Here is a 6,686-nt window from a genome sequence, read left to right as displayed (position 1 = left end):
ATTGCTTGAACCCGGGAGGCGGAGGAGGTTGCAGTGAGCAGAGATCGCGCCACGGCACTCCAGCCTGGACGGACAGAGCAAGGCTCTGTGTCGGCGGGTGAAAAATATAAAGAAAATAAACAAAAGGACAGGCGCGGTGGCTCACGCCTGTAATCCCAGCACTTTGAGAGGCCGAGGCTGGTGGATCATGAGTTCAAGAGATTAAGACCCTCCTGGCCAACATGGCTAAACCCTGTCTCTACTTAAAAAAAATACAAAAATTAGCCGGGCGTGGTGGCGCATGCCTGTAATCCCAGCTACTGGGGAGGCTGAGGCAGGAGAATCGCTTGAACCCGGGAGACAGAGGTTGCAGTGAGCCAAGATCGCGCCACTGCCCTCCAGCCTACATGACTGCCCTACATGACTGCCTACATGACTGCCCTACATGTCACTGCCCTACATGACTCTGTCTCAAAAAACAACAGCAACAATGACAACAACAACAAAACAACAAGGAACAAGTTGAATTGATTGTAACAATGTAATTAACCTAATATATACAAAATATTTTAATGTGTGAGGAATATGTAATTATTAATGAAGTATATAAATATTTGCAACTAAATTTTTGAAAATAACTCTGTGTTTTACCTTTCCAGCATATTGCTGTTCAGACCAGGCACATTCCAGGCACCCAGGAGCCACACATGGTAGCTCTGATGTCGGTGATGTGAAGGGCCAGAGGCGAAGGAAGGGCCTCTCCCTACTAACATCTGTCTTCAGTTCGGAGGTTGGAACAGAGTGGCCATAGAAAGAGCTGAGGGCAGCAGAAATAAAATAACCACAGGTAAACCACTGCTTACCACCTGTTGCCCACCTTTCTTTTAGAGATTAGGCTGTGAACATAGGATGATGGAGCTTAGGAGAAAAAAACCTCTGTGTCTTCAGTTCTGCCCACACTCTTGAACTCCAATGTTTAGATATGGAGAAAATAGATTAAAGGAAAACTTATTTTGCTATTTGGCCTTGACCCTAATTGCGAGGCTGTGGTTGTCTGTTTTCTCCTGTGGTGTGGGGACTGTGCGAATATAAACACCAATCACATGCATACATGTCTCCCTGTATTTCTGCATTACCCAACATTCCCTTTCAAGACATCCAACTTTAAATTAGGGGAAGAAATCAATACCTAGAGGGTGCCCACTGTTAGAAGGCAAGAAGTAATCAACCTGTCACTGAATCCTGGCATCCTATCTGCACTGGTACATGTATTAGTTAGCTTTTGCAGCGTAACAAACCATCCAAAACTTACTAGTTTATAATTAACATGATCAGCCATTTAGGCTGGGCTGAGTGGGGCCGTTCTTCTGGTATCAGCTGAGCTCTTTCAGACTTGTATCATCAGCTGCTTGTTGACTAGCCAGCTGTACTTCCGGGGGTGATCTTCTGCTTCTGGGGCTGTCAACAGGAGCACCTTGCTTCTCCTCCCCATGGTATCTTATTTTTAAGCTTGTTAACGTGGGCTTTATTCATGGAGATTGCAGCATTCTGAACGAAAAACAGAAGCATTCAAGACCATTTGAGCCTGGGCCCCAAACCAGCCCACTGTCATGCTCCCAAGTTTCTACTGCCCTGAGCAAATAAGGGCAGCCAGATCTAGGGTTTGGAAGACAGATTCTGGATCTTGATGGAAACAGCTGTAAAAGCACCTGACAATGGGCATAGATACAAGAGAGAAGAAAAATTGCTGCCATTTTGCAATCAGTATCGGTCTACCTTTTTTGCATATGTGATATAGTACTTCTCCACATCAACAAACATGTCCAAAGACCCACAAGTACTAAGTGACTGGGCTAAGACTCAGGATCAACTTTACCTGACGCCAAAGCCCATACACCTCCATAGATCATACTACTAAAGTAGCTGCCCTGCCCTAGACCCTTGAAATCCTGGAGAGTGACACTTCTACAGAATAAGTCAGATTCCTTTTAGGTCTGTGTTCATATACTACTGTTTATCACTGGAAATAATCCTCTTAAGAAATTGCAGAAGAGTCCAGGTGCAGTGGCTCATGCCTGTAATCCCTACACTTTGGGAGGCTGAGGTGGGTGGATCATAAGGTCAGGAGTTCGAGAGCAGCCTGACCAACATGGTGAAACCCTGTCTCTACTAAAAATACAAACATTAGCCAGACGTAGTAGCATGCACCTGCAATCCCAGCTACTCAGGAGGCTGAGGCAGGAAAATTACTTGAACCGGGGAGGCAGAGGTTGCAGTGAGCTGAGATCATGCCACTGCATTCCAGCCTGGGCAACAGAGCCAGACTCTGTATAAAAAAAAAAAAAAAAAAAAAAAAAAAAAAATTGCAGAAGAACACAGTGGCTCACACCTACATTTTTAGCACTTTAGGAGGCTGAGATGGGAGAATTATGTGAGCTCAGGAGTTCCAGTGCAACCTGAGTAACATAATAAGATTTTGTTTCCATGACAAAAATGAAGAAATTAGCCAGCCATGGTGGTGCATGCCTGTAGTTGCAGCTAGTTAGGTGGCAGAGGCAGGAGGATTGCTTGAGCCTGGAAGGTCCATGCTGCAGTGAGCCATGATTGGTTACACCACTGTAACCGAAACTGGATGACAGAGTGAGACCCTGTTTCAAGAAAAAAAAAAAAAATTTGGAGAAGCATTTTGAAAAGACATGGAATAATTTTGGGAGAAAGATGAAGGATGAGCTTAGAAAATCAAAGCTGAGACCGGGCACGGTGGCTCACGCCTGTAATCACAGCACTTTGGGAGGCTGAGGCGGGCGGATCACGAGGTCAAGAGATCGAGATCATCCTGGCCAACCTGGTGAAACCCCGTCTCTACTAAAAATACAAAAATTAGCTGGGCATGGTGGCGGGCGCCTGTTATCCCAGCTACTCAGGAGCCTGAGGCAGGAGAATCGCTTGAACCCAGGTGGCAGAGGTTGCAGTGAGCCGAGATCGTGCCACTGCACTCCAGCCTGGCAACAGAGCAAGACTCTCTCTCACAAAACAAAAAAGAAAAAAGAAAAAAAAAATCAAAGCTGAACAGTACATTATTTATTTTTCATCATAGAAAATACTTGAAAACTTTTAAAGAAAAGAAACTTTAGGCCGGGAGCGGTGGCTCATGCCTGTAATCCCAGCACTTTGGGATGCCAAGGCGGGTGGATGATCTGATGTTAGGAGTTGGAGACCAGCCTGGCCAACATGGTGAAACCCCGTCTCCACTAAAAATACTAAAATTAGTTGGCTGGGTGTGGTGGCTCACGCCTGTAATCCAAACATTTTGGGAGGCCGAGGCAGGTGGATCACTTGAGATTAGGAGTTCAAGACCAGCCTGGCCAACATGGTGAAACCCCGTCTCTACTAAAAATACAAAAAATTAGCCAGGTGTGGTGGGTGCCTGTAATCCCAGCTGCTCAGGAGGCTGAGGCAGGAGAATCGCTTGAACCCAGGAGGCGGAGGTTGCAGTGGGCCAAGATCATGTCATTGCACTCCAGCCTGGGCAACAAGAGTGAGACTCTATCTCAAAAAAAGAAAGAAAGAAAAAAAATGCAATGAGATAGACAGCAACATATTTATAGTAGTGGACTTCAATACTCCACTGACAGCAGTAGACAGATAATCAAGACAGAAAGTCAACAAAGAAACAATAAACTTAAACTATACCCTAGAACAAATGGACTTAACACATATTTACAGAACATTCTACCCAACAACTACAGAATGTGTATTTTTTATCAGCACATGAAACATTCTCCAAGATAGACCATGTGAAGGGCCACAAAACAAGTCTCAATAAATTTAGGAAAATTGAAATTATATCAAGTAATCTCTCAGATCACGGTGGAATAAAACTGGAAATCAACTATGAAAGAAGCCCTCAAAACTATGCAAATACATGGAAATTAAATAATCTTTTCCTGAATAATCATTTGCTCAACAATGAAATCAAGATGGAAATATAAAAGCTCTTTGAGCTAAATGATAACAATGACAAAACTTATCAAAACTTCTGGAATACAGTAAAAGCAGTGCTAAGAAGAATGTTCATAACAATGCCTACATCAAAAAGTCTGAAAGAGGCCAGGCGCGGTGGCTCACGCCTGTAATCCCAGCACTTTGGGAGGCCAAGGCGGGCAGATCACGAGGTCAGGAGATCGAGACCATCCTGGCTAACACGGTGAAACCCCGTCTCTACTAAAAATACAAAAAATTAGCCAGGCGAGGTAGCAGGCGCCTGTAGTCCCAGCTACAAGGGAGGCTGAGGCAGGAGAATGGTGTAAACCCCGGGGGGCGGAGCCTGCAGTGAGCCGAGATCGCGCCACTGCACTCCAGCCTGGGTGAAAGAGCAAGACTCCGTTTCAAAAAAAAAAAAAAAAAAAAAGTCTGAAAGAGCTCAAATTTAAAAATCTAAGCTCATACCTCTAGAATCTAGAGAAACAAAAACAAACCAAACCCTAACCCAGCAGAAAAATAAATAACAAAGATCAGTGCAGAACTAAATGAAATTGAAACAAAAATTTCAAAAGGTAAATGAAAAAAGTTCGTTCTTTGATAATATAAATGAAATTGATAGGCCATTAGCGAGATTAACCAAGAAAAGGAGAGAAGATTCAAATAAACTCAATTTGAAACAAAACAGGATCTATTACAAGCAATCCCACAGAAACACAAAAGATTATTTAAGGCTACTATGAACATTATGAAATGCACAAACTAGAAAACCTAGAAGAGGTGAATAAATTTCTGGAAATATATAATTCTAGAGTAAACCAGGAAGAAATAGAAACTCTAAGCAGATCAATAACAAGTAGCAAGATTGAAACAGTAATAAATAATTGCCAACAAAAAATACTCTGGGACCAAATGGATTCACAGCTGAATTTTACCTGCCATTTAAACAAGAATTGGTACCAATTCTACTTAAACTATTCAAAAAAATAGAGTAGGAAAGAGTTATTTCTAAATCATTCCATGAAGCCAATATCACCCTAATACCAAAACCAGGAAAAAACATAACAAGAAAGGAAAACTACACACCAATATTCGTGATGATCATAGATGCAAAAATTCTTAACAAAATACTAGCCAACAAAATACAATAGCATATTAAAAAGATAATACACAATGATAAAGTGCACCTCCTACCAGAGATATATGAATGGTTTAATGTACATAAGTCAATAAATGTGATACACCACATAAACTGAATTAAAAACAAAAATTATATGACCATTTCAATAGATACAGAAAAAGCTTTTGACAAAATTCAGCATCTCTTTATGATTAAAACCTTCAGCAAAATCAGCATAGAAGAGACATACCTTAAGGTAATAAAAGTCATCTATGACAAACCCACAGCCAGTAATATACTGAACAAGGAAAAGCTGAAAGCATTCCCCCTGAGAACTGAAACAAGAAAAGGGTGGCCACTTTCACCACTTCTATCCAACATAGTACAGGAAGTCCTAGCCAGAACATTCAGACAAGAGAAAGAAATAAAGGACATCCAAATTGGTAAAGAGGAAGTGAAGCTATTACTGTTCACTGATGATAAGATCATATACGTAGAAAACCCTAAAGACTCACCTGAAAAGCTTTGAGATGTGACAAATAAATTCAGTAAAGTGAAACCCCGTCTCTACTAAAAATACAAAAAAATTAGCCGGGCGTGGTGGCGGGCGCCTGTAGTCCCAGCTACTCAGAGAGGCTGAGGCAGGAGAATGGCACGAACCCGGGAGGCGGAGCTTGCAGTGAGCCGAGATTGCGCCATTGCACTCCAGCCTGGGCCATAGAGCGAGACTCCGTCTCAAAAAAAAAAAAAAAAAAAAAATTCAGTAAAGTTTCAGGATACAAAATCAATGTACACAAATCAGTAGCACTGCTATACACCAACAGCCACCAAGCTGAGAATCAAATCAAGAACACAAACTCTTTAACAACAGCTGCAAAAAATAAAATAAAATAATCAGAAATATACCTAACCATGGCCGGGCACAGTGGCTCACACCTGTAATCCCAGCACTTTGGGAGGCCTAGGCGGGTGGATCACCTGAGGTTGGGAGTTCAAGACCAGCCTGGCCAAGATGGAGAAACCCCATCTCTATTAAAAATACAAAATTAGCTGGGCATGGTGACACATGCCCTGTAATCTCAGCTACTTGGGAGGCTGAGGCAGGAGAGTTGCTTCAACCCAGGAGGCGGAGGTCGGGGTGACCCAAGATCATGCCATTGCACTCCAGCCTGGGCACTGAGAGTGAAACTCCATCTCAAAAAATAATAATAATAATAAATAAATAAATATACCTAACCGAGGAAGTGAAAAATCTCTAAAAGAAAATCTACAAAACACTACTGAAAGAAATCACAGATGACACAAACAAATGGAAAAACATCTGATGTTCATGGATGGGTAGAGTAAATGTTGTAAAAATGACCAACCTACCAAAAGCAATCTACACATTCAAGGCAATTCCCATCAGAATAACATCATTCTTCACAGAACTTGAAAAAAACAATTATAAAATTCTTATGGAACCAAAGAAAACCACGCATAGCCAAAGTAAAACTAAGCAAAAAAAACAAATCTAGAAGCATCACAATACCCAACTTAAAACTGTACTACAAGGCTATAGCTATCAAAACAGCATGGTACTGTTATAAAAATAGGCACATAAAGC

The sequence above is a fragment of the Nomascus leucogenys genome, chromosome 3, assembly GCF_006542625.1.
Source record: "Nomascus leucogenys isolate Asia chromosome 3, Asia_NLE_v1, whole genome shotgun sequence".
Classification (NCBI taxonomy): Eukaryota; Metazoa; Chordata; class Mammalia; order Primates; family Hylobatidae; genus Nomascus; species Nomascus leucogenys.
Note: the sequence above shows the minus strand (reverse complement) of the source record.